Here is a 16,266-nt window from a genome sequence, read left to right on the forward strand (position 1 = left end):
ATGTTGACTATGTGAGATAAAATTAAAGCTGTAACATTTAGTAATTACCATTCCATGAAATTTATATACTAATGTTTCTTCCATATGTGCACAAAAACAGACATATAAAAAGATGCTCACTGAATCTCTTATAACAAAAAAAATTAGAAATAAAAACATTTATTAACTGGGAAATACATAAGACTTAGAGTACATAATGAGTACATTATGATAATCCAAATTTATTTGAATTATATGTATATGTGCATTCAGTTCATTTCAGTCGCGTCCGACTCTCTGTGACCCCATGAACTGCAGCACGCCAGGCCTCCCTTCCATCACCAACTCCTGGAGTTTACCCAAACTCATGTCTAAGAACAACAGTCCCCAAAGCTATGAATATCTGCAGACATGGCAAAGTCCTACCAAGGACACAACCTAGAAACTACCCATTATGTAAAACATTTCAAATCAGTTCAGGTCAGTCACTCAGTCGTGTCCAACTGGGATCCCATGGACTGCAGCATGCCAGGCCTTCCTGTCCATTACCAGCTCCCGGAGCTTGCTCAAACTCATGTCCATCGAGTCGGTGATGCCATCTCACCATCTCATCCTCTGTCGTCCCCTTCTCCTCCTGCCTTCAATCTTCCCCAGCATCAGGATCTTCTCCAATGAGTCAGTTCTTCGCATCAGGTGCAAAGTATTGGAGTTTCAGCTTCAGCATCAGTCCTTCCAATGAATATTCAGGACTGATTTCTTCCAGGATGGATTGGTTGGATCTCCTTGCAGTCCAGGGGATTCTCAAGTGTCTTCTCCAACACTACAGTTCAAAAACACCAATTCTTCTGCACTCAGCTTTCCTTATAGTCCAACTCTCACATGCATATGTGACTACTGGAAAAACCATAGCATTGACTAGATGGACCTTTGTTGGCAAAGTAATGTCTCTGTTTTTTAATATGCTGTCTAGGTTGGTCATAACTTTCCTATCAAGGAGTAAGCATCTTTTAATTTCATGGCTGCAATCACCATCGGCAGTGATTTTGGAGCCCCAAAAAATAAAGTCAGCTACTGTTTCCACTGTTTCCCCATCTATTTGCCATGAAGTGATGGGACCAGATGCCAGGATCTTAGTTTTCTGAATGTTGAGCTTTAAGCCAACCTTTTCACTCTCCTCTTTCACTTTCATCAGGAGCCTTTTTAGTTCTTCTTCACTTTCTGCCATAAGGGTGGTGTCGTCTGCATATCTGAGGTTATTGATATTTCTCCCAGCAATCTTGATTCCAGCTTGTGCTTTATCCAGCCTAGCGTTTCTCATGATGTACTCTATATATATCAAAATGGACAATCTGTACACTTCACAGATGAGTTTTTAAAAGTGAATCATGAAAGGGTCAGTAAAAATTTGATAGTAACAATGTAATTGTAAAAAGCACAAAAAGTATTTCCTCATTATAAACGTAAAATCATAGGAGGAAAACAAACAATCCAGGATACTCATTATACATCAGGGAAGAAGGCATAGAAAAAGGAACACTCAGATTTCAAACTGTATTGTTATTTTAGAAACAGACTTGAAGCAAGTGAAAGCAGAATGTTAACTTTATCAAAAAGGAAATTGAGAGATAATTCTATGAGACTTTATCCTCTATTGTTAAAAAAAACAAATCCTGCAAAAAAGTCTACAGTAAATTCTAAATGGAAAATACCGTGGTTACTTGGCAGCCATCTTCTTGACCTCTCAGCAACAGTTGGCACATATTACCATTTGCTACTTCTTGTAACTCTTGATTTTGAGTGTATTATGTTGCAGTAAACTTTGAAGTGACTTTCTGACCAATATATTGGGAAACTCCAGGGAATAGGGCTGTCTGCTCTTCTTTATGTATAATAATTCTTGAGTGATCTGTTTACTATTGTGCCCTTAAATGCTATATTCCCAGATGTACCTTCTAGTCTTGATCACTCCAGAACTCCTGATTCATGTGATGCCATAGTTTACTCTACATGGCAAGTTGTGTATATCTACGCCCATACTCCAGATGGCATGCAGAATAATGTAATGTCATTTCAATGTGGCAATCTCTATTGTTGTACCGTGATTATAAAATAAAATCTTAATTCCTTGCTATCGTTTCTTGGGCTTCAAATGACCTGGCCTCTAGCTACTTTTCCAAACAGCTACACAGCTATCACAAATGCTCTTAAGATTTTTGTTAAGAGTAGTTTGTTCTGCCTAGACTTCTCCAAAGGTATTTTTAGTTTAAGCTTTTGCTTAAATGTCATCTCTTCAAAAATGCAGTCTCTAATTACCATGTATGATTCTTTGTAGTCTGTACTCTTATCTTGCTTTATATTTTCTTCATTATCACTTTTAACCCAACATTTTATAAGTAATATACGTTTTTGTGTGTTTCCACTGTGAGAATGTGAGTTCTTCAAGTTCAGAGATTTTTGTCCATCTTGCTCACAGCCATGTACAGTATCCTGAGCAATCTCAAACAAAGTTCATGTTCAATAAATATTTACTGATTGATGGATCAGTTATTTCTCTATGACCATTTTTCACTATGTTTTAACTCTTCCATTAGGAAAGAAAATAGCTGTCTTAAATAGAAATAAGATTTGCTAGCACTTTTTTGATCAAAAATTGTTTTCCATAGTCATTTATTGAATATGTTTGTCTGTAGAAAGGTAACTTATCATTAGACTCTCAATTCACCAATTTCAGCAAACTGTTGCATGAAAATGGGGAGGACATTGTACAGAACAGATGGCATTAATCTTCCTGTGAAAGACTGAGCAAACAATTCACTCTCCAAAGCAGATGGATTATAATTTAACAAAAGCCTGTCAAATGTATCAAATATTACCTTTGTATATAGGACTTGTTTAACTCTAAATGGGAAATACCATAGAAAGGATGATGAGTCTTTTTTTTTTTTTTTAGTTATCAATCACCCATGGTATATGAGTAGCAAGTATTGAAAACAAGCTATATATGTAGTATTTACTTTAATAATCCAGAAAAATAACCAAAAAAGGAGAGGTAGAGTCCAAACAGTCTGATCCTCTGGCTAGTAGCAAATTTATATCTGTGAATGTCTAAAGAACGGTGACATTCAGAGTCAGCCTTAGGAACAATTTAAATGGAACCATGAGAATTTCAAACCTTGATCCTCCACCCTCATTCTTAAAAACTTCTTGTGACATGCTGGGTATGCAATTAGATAAACATGAGAAAATGCTTTTAATACACTAATTAGTTTAAAGCTAAAGGGACCTGTTGGAAATAATCTGTTAGAAGCAATGATTTAGCCAAAGGACAAATAAATACAGATCCTTCAGAGTTTTAATTGATGTAAATAAGCATAAGACTAGAAAAGAGCAGTAGTGAACACACGTATGGCTGATTCTCAGATGCTAATCCTTGAGTCCCTTCTCTTGCAAAGTTGAAAAGGAGCCAGGAACCTAAAGGATAGAGGGGGCATTGCTGATTGGAGTGTGTGTAAAAGCAGTAACCAAAAAGATGCCATTTTCCTGGGTAAAACAAGTGTGAGTCATAATATGAGTTCTTAAAATCCTGTGTGGCTGAGGATACTGAGCACCTAGTCTGAACTATTGCAATAAGGCTGTTATTTTCTAAAGCTATCAGTCTCGGTCTAGAACTCGGAAGGTGAAAAGCATGCTGCATTCAGAATTTTAGCAACCTCCTCCCTCTGGAGACCAAGCATTGTTAATTGTTTTGTTCCTCTATTCCTCTATTAAAGGAAGGATGACATAATTACAGAGGGAAAGGACTGCATGCCTGCTTGGATACAGATCTGTGTTTATGGACTTTGAGGTCTAATCAGTCAATTTCTGGCAGAGAAGCTAAAAGAGACTACAGCTGAGAATTCTTAGTTGAAAACTAGTGATAATTGTCACCAATTATAACATGCAATTGCTAGTTATATTCATAAACGATGGTCCCACTTTTGTAGCATAACCAATAATGTCTTATAGCTTTCCTTTAAAAAACCTCATTGTTAACCTTTAATACTATTTTGAAAGTTGCTAGGTTGCCACCTGGCTGTATTTTGTTCATCTTATTAGTTACTTTAAAACAGATGATACACAGTAACGTAAAGAAGGCTCTGTGTTATTATATTTCCTTTGTGTGTAGCTTAGTGCTTAATTTTCTTCATACTGTTATTGTAGAACAATGTTACTGTACTTGAACATATACATTATTACTGGGAATCATTTCTTCTAGTCAGTCTTGAATGATGAATTTTTCTCTGTAAGTCATTTTAACTTAAAAGATTCTAAATAGTTTGTCCAGAATATGTTGTGAATATTTTTCAAAGAGTTTAACAGAAGTGAAAATTTCAGGTAAAGCAATATATCTATTTTTTATTAATTCTGATTAGCAAAATAAGAAGTATGTGTTCAATCAGTCAGGAGTCAAGTAAAGTGAAGTTCTTGGAGGTAGGAGTGTTGCTATCATTTCATTGACAGTGCATAATTAACTGACCCACTTAATTATGGAGGATTTGGTTGATCCCTGTAGGACTGCAGTGGATGCTATTCCATTGTGGTTAACTCCAGTCCGGCTATTGAAACTCAGAACTTTAAGAGTGCTACTTGATTTCCTGGCATTTCATCAAAGGCTGAAAGTTGAAAAAAACAAATACTTTCTTAGATAAACTATGTTACATCTTAACTTCCCCAAAATGAATGCCTCAAAATACAAACACATGAAGAAACCCACTATTCTAGGAAAAAAGTGACTTAGAATAATCTGAGCACCAGCTCATTTAATTCTTAAAGCAAATCGCTGAGAAGGGTAATTATTATCACTATTTTACCAATGAAGAAATAAATGCATAGAATTTAGGCGATTTTCCTGAGGTCACATAGGTAATAAGTGGCAAGGGTGTGATTACAACCTGGATCTAATTTGATCTCAGTGCCAAACAATCAGTGACTGCATCAGAGAAGCAGAGCAATACATGAAGCTCTAGAGTCTCATTGCCTGGAGGCAAACCCCAGCTTCACAACTGGCTACCTGTGTAACCAGTCCATTTATTTTCCTACCTCTAGAGAGCCTTCAGATGCAAAATAGAGAGGATAATGATACAGCTTCAGAACAACACAATGAGATAAATTGTATGAAAAAAGGTATGTAAAGTGCTGAGCACCATATCCAGCACATCCTAAGTGATCAATGAATATTATTTATCCCGATGTGCACAGAATTCGACATTCTCATAGGGAGGAGGGTTTCCTGGATCTTTCTGAGACAGTATTGGTGATAGGGTAAAGGAAGCTACAGATGGAAAGTTTTTCCTTGAGAATTTAATTAGCATATATTCTAATCAATAATGCAACATGTATTTATGGAAAATCTGATATTTTTCAGTTTACTTACAAATGACCTAGTGACACCAAAAAAGAAATTGCATCTGTGTCCAAGTAGATCATGCCAGTTAGGTTGAAAGAGAGGCAAATAATACAGAAAATTCAAAATAAAAGGTATTACTAAAGGAACTCCTGGATTCTAAAAACACCCAAGAAAGGGCTTCTCATGGAACATGTAGACGATAATGCATGACGTCTCAGAAGTTTGCAGGTCATTTTATTTACTGGTGAGGGATCTGAGTTAGAGAAATGACTGAGGGCATATGAAAGAGTCATCAAGAATAGTAAGTGGTAACCTAAAGAATTTCAATTTTATTTTTTAAGTAATAAGTACTCAATGAAGTATTTTAAGCAGGAGATGGACTCAGTTACATGCACACTTAGAAAGTACCTCTAAGGATGGAGATTTCATTGAAGATGCACTGTATTATCTGAATTAAGTTTGGCTGCACTTAAGTTTTCTGCAACAGAAATCATAAAAAAGCAGCAAAATTCAAAGGTAGGCAGACATGAGATGGCATTGTGGCTCCACCATCATCAGGGATTGGGCATCTTTCTGATGTCATTTCTTAGTATACGGCTAAAATCCTCAAGCTCACTTGAAGGGACAACTCAAGATTTACTTATATAACATCTGTATTCTAGACATCAAGAACTAAAGGGAAAGGCGAAAAAATAAAGGATGAGCCAATTGAGTCAGCCCCTTTTAAAGAACTTGCCAAGGATCCCACCTGACATCACCTTATTGGCTACTCCAAAAGGGAGCAAATTTATTTTACACTACTGTATTCAATAAGATAGGATCTCATTTACCATAAAAAGGGGAAATTTATTGAGTAGTTAACCAAGAGTAACAATGTTAAAATAATTGAGTTCTAGTAAAAACTAGTACAAAGATAGTATATGTGGAAGTACAAAGAAAATACATTCTTACTTCTAATAACAAAACAATCTTTCTAAGAATACAGTTATTTTCCCCATATCTTCTTTATTCTTCCATATGAACTAAAATTATTTGTCTAATTCTTCTCCCCCTAAAATATCCTGTGGGAGTTCTATTTGAGATTGCATACAATTTCTAAGGAAACAGTACTTTTATGATGGTAAGTCTTCTTATCTAAGAATATGATAGAGCATCTCTAAAACTTACTTTACAATTTTTTAATTTGTATTTTCTTTAGTTAGCTCTGGTGGTTTAATTTGATAGCATAACATTTCATAATGTTTTCCTAATTTTCTTATATTATAATCCAATCTTGCAAATTAACTTTTTCATTATGTTATCTAGGAGAATAGAGCTTTATATAAAGAAACCATGTTAACTTTTTTATATCTACCTTGAATCCATCCACATTATTAAAATATACTGTTAATTCCAGCAGGGTATTTCTAAAGTCTCTTGGTTTTTCTCAGCATAAAAGTATATCATAATAAAAGGAAATCTTTCACCTCTTTGTTGCCTACATTTTTACTCATTTCTTTTTTGTCCTACTGTATTCACTTGAACCTACAATACAGTGGTGAAATGTAGTTGGCATATCTGTCTGATGATTTCTGCTTTTTGTTCAATTATTTTAGCATTTCAGTATTCAAAGCTTTTATATTGTTTTCTAATTAAAAAAAAACACTGAATATTCCTTCATGAATTATATACATTTTTCTGTTTCCTAGAGCTATTCTTATAAGTAGGTGCTGCTGCTGCTGCTACTGCTGCTAAGTCACTTCAGTCGTGTCCAACTCTGTGCGACCCCATAGATGGTAGCCCACCAGGCTCCGCCGTCTCTGGGATTCTCCAGGCAAGAACACTGGAGTGGGTTGCCATTTCCTTCTCCAATAAGTAGCCGCTAAATTATCTTAAATACCTTAAAGCATTTATTGGGTGGATTTTATTTTCTCAGTTGGCTTGTAATTAAATTCATTACTTTAACATATTTCTGATACTTAAACTCTTCTTGCCTTTCTGTAGTAGATTATTGTTCTTTTCATATATTGATGGACTTTTAACTTAAATTTCTAATCTGTTTTCATATGGAATTTTGGACTTATAGTTATTTTAAAGCTATCTTCACTGCATTTTGTTGTTATTTTACCTTATCAAGAAAACTGGGGAATTTTCTGTAACTTTCTATGACCTAGATTAGTTTAAATAACTCTATAGAGTTGTCTGTGTCTTATGGATTAAATTTGAAAATGGTGAACTGATCTGGTCTCCATGCCGTTTTCAGTGATAAATTTTAGTGATCTTTTCCCTACCTGTGTTCATTGAGCAATTCAAAGGTAAACAAGGAATGGAGCCATTGGGCTTTAAGGAACAAGTGGGCTTGGGCAAGTGAAGACCAGAGCTAGGAATGACTTCTCAAATATCTGTCACTACAAAGATATTCAGAATCTTTCAACACAGTTGGGCAAAGGCATGGGCAAGAGTCCTAAAAATGGCTAAGATACAATTGTCCGTCAGCTTGGGCAGATATAAGGTAAAATTAAGTCAGACTGAAAGAAATGGTAAAAAAGAAAAATGACCATGTCCATTCTTGAATATTCAAGCTCGTGAAGTGATTTATATACCTGCATTCATTATTAACACTTTCCTAAGTTAGATAACAGACTCCCAGAACTCCTAACCTTAGTTCTGTCTGCTGAGCCAGAGTTATTTCCATTTTTTATAAAACAACCACACCACAGACACAACAACATGCATGCAGCCATACATACATGCTTTGTCACTAATTCCATGTTATTTTGGAATTAAATTTCTGTTCAGTTCAGTTCAGTCGCTCAGTCATGTCCGACTCTCCGCGACCCCATGAATCACAGCATGCCAGGCCTCCCTGTCCATCACCAACTCCTGGAGTTCACTCAAACTCATGTTCACAGAGTCAGTGATGCCATCCAGCCATCTCATTCTCTGTCGTCCCCTTCTCCTCCCGCCCCCAACCTTTCCCAGCATCAGAGTCTTTTCCAGTGAGTCAACTCTTCGCATGAGGTGGCCAAAGTATTGCAGTTTCAGCTTTAGCATCAGTCCCTCCAATGAACACCCAGGATTGATCTCCTCTAGAATGGACTGGTTGGATCTCCTTGTAGTCCAAGGGACTCTCAAGACTCTTCTCCAGCACCACAGTTCAAAAGCATCAATTCTTCGGTGATCAGCCTTCTTCATAGTCCAACTCTCACATCCATACATGACCACGGGAAAAACCATAGCCTTGACTAGACGGACCTTGGTTGGCAAAGTAATGTCTCTGATTTTCAATATACTATCAAGGTAGGTCATAACTTTCCTTCCAAGGAGTAAGCGTCTTTTAATTTCATGGCTGCAATCAGCCATGGAGAAGGAAATGGCAACCCACTCCAATGTTCTTGCCTGGAGAGTCCCAGGGAGGGGGGAGCCTGGTGGGCTTCCGTCTATGGGGTCACACAGAGTCGGACACGACTGAAGTGACTTAGCAGCAGCAATCAGCTTCTGCAGTGATTTTGGAGCCCAAAAAAATAAAATCTGACACCGTCTCCACTGTTATTAGACCCTAAAGATGCCTAAATCAACAAACTAACATCTCATAATCCCTAAAATATATTGCCAGTGTCATACTTGAGAAATATTTTAAAACTTAGAAATAATATCCTATATCTATCTATCCTTTTTTGGTTTCATCTCCTTATTTTAATTCCAGTCTCATTTATTTCCTCAGATACTTCTAAAATATTTCCTGCTTGTTTACATTGATTATTACAGGATTTGTATGCATAGGCCATAAGAGACAAAGAATGAGGTGACATGGGTCTCCACTGTGAACATAACTGGTTTGCTCCAGTTTGTACCAATTGACAAATTGTATGAAACAGAAAATCAGTTCAGTCAACTTGATTATGCATTCAAAGTGTTGAGTCTTTCTGAAAAGAATAAACCCTTACTTTACAGAAAACGAAAGAATTGCCACTCTCTACCCCAGAGCCATATACTTCCTAGAAAAAGTGACAGTGTTTTAAAAGGCCTGTCACTGCTGCTGCTGCTAAGTCGCTTCAGTCGTGTCCAACTCTGTGCGACCCCATAGACGGCAGTCCACCAGGCTCCGCCGTCCCTGGGATTCTCCAGGCAAGAACACTGGAGTAGGTTGCCATTTTGTAGCCTTAATGAGATTTGTGGAAATTGACACAATGGCTGTAGGATCTCTCACAGACAGAAGAAGCCACATTTTCTAATTCTTTTTCCAAATCTAAATCCTTTGATGTAGTCATTAATACCAAGTCTTATTTCTATGAAGCATAGTAATCATTTCTATTTAGGGAAGTTTGTACAACAGTCTCAAAATTAACATTCTTAAATACACATATTGTGCCAAGAATTGTTCACAGCTTTACATTTATTGACTCTGAGCCCTTGCAAGAATTCTATGCAGCATATATGTAATAAGTGCATTATTAGTATTATTATTATTCATAATTTATAAACAAGATCATTTAGCAAGTGATTTGAACAAGAAGTCAAACCGACTAGTCTGTTTTGAGTGTGTGTGCTAGATCAATATCTTATCATGCTTATATAGACACTAAGAACTGGTCTAATGACTAAAAGACCTACCAAAATTAAAAGTTTCTGAAACCTTCCTTGGGATTAGCTGCTAATGTGTGCAATGAGGGCTTCCTTGGTTGCTCAGCTGGTACAGAATCCACCTGCAATGAGGGAGACCTGGGTTTGATCCCTGGAAGTCAAAATCTCTACTAAAACAGTAATAATAGCAGCAACAACCAAACCCCATTATTATAAATACTTAGTGACTTTGTAGGAAAAGGAGAAAAAAAGATATGCATGCCTAAACTGCTAGACAGTTTGGCATAGTCTTGATTTTTCAAGGTGCCTGTTAGAATTTACATTGTAATGGGAGAGATAGATAACAAATAAGTAGATAGACAGTTTAGTATATTGTAGTGAGAAGTGCCAAAAAGGAAAAGTTTGAGATAAAGGGATAGTAAATACTGAAGGGAAGACTGTGAGAAAGTGACTTGTAAGTAGAAACTCAAATTTTAAGAAGTAAAGCAAATAAAGATTTTTTTAAAGAGCCATTCCAGAGGGACAGAAGAACAAACATAAATCAGTTTCAAAATATGGGAATTTGTCTAATACATCTAGTGCAGCTGCCTCGAAGGGCACCTCAGCTGCAAAGAAGTAAGGGAGAAGAACAGTAAGAGATGATGAAGTCAGAGAGATTGTCAGAGAGCAGACAGGTGTGGACTTGGGAGACCTGGTACAAATAAGGGCTTTATCCTTCAGTGTATCACAGGAGAGTTTCAGTCAGTACCATGATTTGATTAATTTTTAATATGACTGCTATGCAAAGACAGAACCATAGGGGACAGTAGGATGCAGGCGAGCAGTCAAGCCGGTGCAGGCACCCAGGCTGGAGATGAAGTTTTTGTACACAAGTGTTAGCGACAGAGGTGAGAAAAGTGGAAAATAAGAATATATTTTACGGTGGAGAAAATAGGACTTGCTGATGGATTGAAAGTCTAGTGGGAAAGAAAGAGCAAGGATGATTTGTCTGCTTCTTTCAGTCTGTGTGGAGGATACAGGAAGAATAACCTGAACACTCAAACAGCCTAAATTCAGATTACATTTATTAGAGAACTGAAAATACAAGTAACTTGTAACCATCATACTGTTCATTTCCCATGAAGTTTTTATTTCCAAACAGGTTTTCAACAAGATTTCCATTGATTTCTCCTCTTTCAATTCAATAATTTCAATATATTCTCCTTGCTTGAGAAGTAACCTCTAGACATTTGAATCTAACAGTAATTTTTCACTAGTCCATCTGATTTCTTCCTGCTAAAGTAACTTTCAAAACATTTGCTAAAGTGAACAATCTCAGTAATCTTTAATGCATTTCACCTTTTGTTTTTCTTTAGCTGGTGCCTCACCTAATGAAATTTTCAGAAGGATATTGTTAAAAATTTTGAGATTTTGGTTATATAGATGTTGATCTTTAAAAATAAACTGCTCCAATGGAAGAAAAAAACACATTGTTTCTAATCATCTAGAATAGTGAAATTCCTAAAGGAAGACATAAAATAAGGGATGTGGTTGTCTTTAATCCTGATCTCAGAACTGGACTTGTGATTCAGCTGTAGTGATAAGGTCATATCATTTAGTACATGTGACAGTTGAATGAAAGCATGTGCCACCAGGAACCTGAGGCTGCCCTCAGATCTTTAATGTACTATTTATTCTATGCCAGAGACTTGGAGCTTGTCATGTTTAATCACGCAGCTCAATTGTACTGAGAAGTTAAAAAGCATTTTGGTCTCTTGCATTGGCAGGCAGATTATTTACCACTGAGACATCTGGACACAGGGTGGGAAGGAGAAGGTGGGACAAGTTGAGAGCATAGCATTGAAACATACCCATTACCGTATGTAAAATTAGATGACCAGTAAACATTGCTGTATGAAACAAGGAGCTCAAATCCACTACTCTGTGACGACATAGAGGAATGGCCTAGAATGGGAGGTAGGAGATGGGAGGGAGGTTCAAGAGGGAGGGGACATATGTATACCTATGGCTGATTCATATTGATAAGTGGCAGAAACCACAATAATGTAAAGCAATTATCCTCCAATTATAATAAAAATAAATTTAAATTAAAAGAGCATATTGGTTTAAGCATGAAAACCTGTAAAACAATTTCCGTGATAATCTCAAAGCAGAGAGATGCTTCTAATATGAATGCAATCGCCTTTTGCATCTATGCCCAACAGTCTCTGCATATTGAATGGGTTTTTACTGCTCATCTCAAGTCAACCAGGGAATTAAGTCAGATTCTTTTTACTCAAACAAGGAATTCACTTCAACTATTCCTGAAACTGTTCCTCTCTGCAGGGGAATGGGCTAGATTTCATTTTCTGGGAAGTAAAATCGATTTTTCTAAGTGGCATGACACTATAGCAACAAACAAGGCTGCTATAACTTCACATGGTGCCTCAATACCTCTTTTAGCTTGTGAGAACTGCATTTCACAACCAGATGAAAGTTATTTACATTAGACACCCATCCCCCCACCTCTGCTGTTTAGTCTGGAGTCTGACCAATTCTGCCCTCGTCATCAGCTTCTCAAGCTTACTGACCTCATTGTAAGTCTCAAGTCTTCTAGATGTTTGTCTTACCTGACTTATTTCATAATTTTGGCCAAGATCTGCAAAGAAATTTTATATTTATTAGGTAAGAGTAAGGCTTGCAAACTGAGTGAATTTATCAGGAAAAAAAGTCCCTCAGTAAGGGCTTTCTTGATGACAAGAAATAATTTTGTGGGTTTCCATTACTCAGAGACTGTGTAATAGCAGGATAGGAATTGCAGGAACAAACAAAGGGAAAGATGAAATCAAAAGAGGAGAAATTGTGCCTAACACAAAGGAGAAATATCACCTGTCAAGTGTATTGATATTCTATGCACCTGGAGTGTACCTGAATAGCATTAATTAATAATGATGTATTTTATTAAAATAACTCTACAGATATGTACCATTATGCATACATTGTCAATTCAGTTATAAAGTTGCATTGGAATATCTGTTTGAATCCCTTTGTGCCTTATCTTCAAGAGAAGGAATGAAATAAAAATAAATATATTTGTACTGTTGTCTTTGAATAATTTTAAACTGTGCTAAAATGACATTTTGTTATATATCTTACAGATAAAAATTCTAAATGAATATTTCACTTTATATATTAGAGAAAAATTATTTTAAACAGTTCAGTATATAGGTTTTTAATTGAGGTATTGTTAATTTACAACAGTATATTAGTTTCAGATGTATAGCACAGTGGTTTGTTACTTTTGCAGGTTATACTCCATTAAAAGTTATTATGAGAATATGGCTGTAATTTCCTGTGTCATACAATGTATCTTTGTTGCCTTTATATTTTATATATAATCCCATGCTCTAATCTTACCCATCCCTCTTTCCCTCTCCTTACTGGTAACCACTAGTTTATTGACTATTTATGTGAGTCTGTTTCATTTTTGTCATTTTCACAAGTTGTTTTATGTTTTTAGATTCTACATATATGTCATAGCATGGCATACTTGTCTTTGTAAGTATTATTTCACTAAAGAGAATACCCTCTAGTTCCATCCATGTTGTCACAAATAGCAAAACTTCCATTCCTTTTTATGGCTGAGTAGTATTCCGTGTGTGTGTGTGTCTGTGTGTGTGTATTCCGTGTGTGTGTGTGTGTGTTAGCTGCTCAGTCATGTCCGACTCTTTGTGACCCCATGAGCTGTAGCCCACCAGGATCCTCTGTCCATGGAATTCTCCAGGTAAGAATAACTGGAGTGGGTAGCCATTCCCTTCTCCAGGGCATCTTCCCAATCCAGGGATCAAACCCTGGTCTCCTGCATTGCAGTCAGATTCTTTACCATCTGTGGAGAAGGGAATGTTTACCTACTCCAGTATTCTTAGCTGGAGAATTCCTTGAACAGAGGAGTCTGGAGGGCTACAGTCCATGGGTTGCAAAGAGTCAGACATGTCCAATAGACTAACACTTTCACTTTACTTTACCATCTGAGCCACCCAGGAAGCCCATATATATGTATATGTAAACACACACACATACATACACAGTACATCTTCTTTATTGATTCATCTGCTAATGAACACATTTCTTTAATATCTTGGCTATTGTAAATAATGATATTATGAACATGGGGTACATATATCTTTTTGAATTAGTGTTTTCATATTCCTTGTATATATACACAGGAGTGGAATTGCTAGAGCATATGATAGCTCTATTTTTAGATTTTTTGGACCCTCCATATTATTTTCTTTAGTGGCTGTACCAATTTCAAGTTCTACTGTCAGTGCGCTAGGGTTTCCTTTTTTCCACTTCCTTGCCATCATTTGTTATTTATAGACATATTGTTGATAGCCATTGTGACATATATGAGATTATACTTCATTGTTTGATTTGCAATTTTCTAATAAGCAGCACTGTTGAGCATCTCTTCACCTGCCTGTTAACTTCTTTAGGGGAGAACTCTATCCTTCATATATTCCCAAATTATTATAAAATGTTTGCTTAGATGTTATCTAGGTTTGGAAATTAGTTCATAAATTCAAGACAATTGCTTAGTGATATGAAAGGTGAACATTCTTCACAGATGGTTTATCAGGTGTTATAAGAATGTGGTAATCATGCTAACCATTTACATTCCCACCAACAGTGTACAAGATTTCCCCTTTCTCCACATCCTTGCCAACGTCTATTATTTGGGTTTGTTTTTTTTTAATGGGAGCCGTTCTGACAAATGTGAGGTGATATCTCATTGTAGTTTTAACCTCTGATGATTAACAATGTTGGACATCTTTTCATGTATCTATAAGCCACCTATATGTCTTTTTTGGAAAAAGCTATTCAGATATTCTGCCCATTTTTTCATTTGGTGGTTTGCTTTTTTGATATTAAGTTGTATGAACTATGTAATTTGGATCTCAACCCCTTGTTGATCAAGCAAATATTTTCTCCCACTCTGTAGGTTATCTTTTCATTTTTTTTGGTTGCTTCCTTTGCTATGCAAAAGTTTTTAAGTTTAACTTGGCTTAATGGGACAAATAAGGTCCCATTTGTTTAATTTTCCTTTTGTTTCTTTTGCCTTAGTGGACAGATACAAAAAACTATGACTGTGACTAATGTCAAGAGTGTTCTGCCTATGCTCTTTTCTAGGAGTTTTATGGTTTCTGACCTTACATTTAGGTCTTTAATCCATTTTGAGTTTATTTTTGTGTATAGTGTTAGGGACTGTTCTAATTTCATTCTTTTACATGTAGCTGTCCAGTTTTCCAAGCACAACTTATTGAAGAGACTGTCTTTTCTTCATTGCATGTTCCTGTCTTTTCTTCATTGCATGTTCTTGCCTCTTTTGTCATAGATTAATTGATCATAGACACATGGGTTTATTTCTTGGCTCTCCATCCTGTTCCATTGACCTGTGTGTGTGCTTTTGTACCAATACCATGCTGTTTTGATTACTATAGCTTTGTAGTATAGTCTAATATTTTGCTTCTTTTTAAATTGATGAATAGGAAGTGTTGAATACTAAAGTAACCATTATTTTCAGTCACTTAAAAGTAAGGATCCCTTTTAGAAGAGAGTAAACACATAGGCTGGCATTTTTAGTAAGAGAATTAGTAAGCTTAGCTTGATAAAACCTGGGTAAGCATAAAACTAATGTGAATATAATAATCACTCGTTGACATTTTATATTCCCTGGTATATAATAAGATGATTATCTATTAAATGCTTTAAGTTTAGTCTTCAGGGAGAATTGGCTTCTAAGCATCAGTAACAAATCAGTCCTATGTATTCCCATTCTCTCGGCACATGGTAATATAGCCCTGGTGGTATGCTTGCTCTACTTTGAGATGCACGATGGAAGACTGAGCATTCTGGATACCCAGATTTATATAAGAGACCTTTCCCTTTACTGCTTTCTCTTTTTCCTACCCCCCTTACCTCTTTCCTGCCACAGTCTATCACTCCATCCCCATCTTATTTTCCTTAATCTATTCTTCTCTCTCACTTTTATCACTTTGAGATGAAATACAGCATAGCAGCAATGAGTTCAAATAGAAACATGAATGTGTGCCATCAGAGCATTATGGACAGGGAGATTTTTTTTTTCTGGATATGGGATTTGAGGTGTGCTTTGAGCTATCTTTAAAAAAAAAGGAGAAAGAAGTAGGAAATTTCTAGGCAAAAGCAACAATTTTTACATTGATAGAGATGAACACAAGAACATGTTATTTGCTGGAACTGGCAAAGATGAGTATGTGTGTGAAGTTTGAGTTTCAATGAATAGGGGATAGACTTTATATCATAATAATATATTTGAA

Source organism: Moschus berezovskii, chromosome 8 (genome assembly GCF_049115385.1).
Source record: "Moschus berezovskii isolate FMDL1 chromosome 8, NW_MosBer_1.0, whole genome shotgun sequence".
Lineage (NCBI taxonomy): Eukaryota > Metazoa > Chordata > Mammalia > Artiodactyla > Moschidae > Moschus > Moschus berezovskii.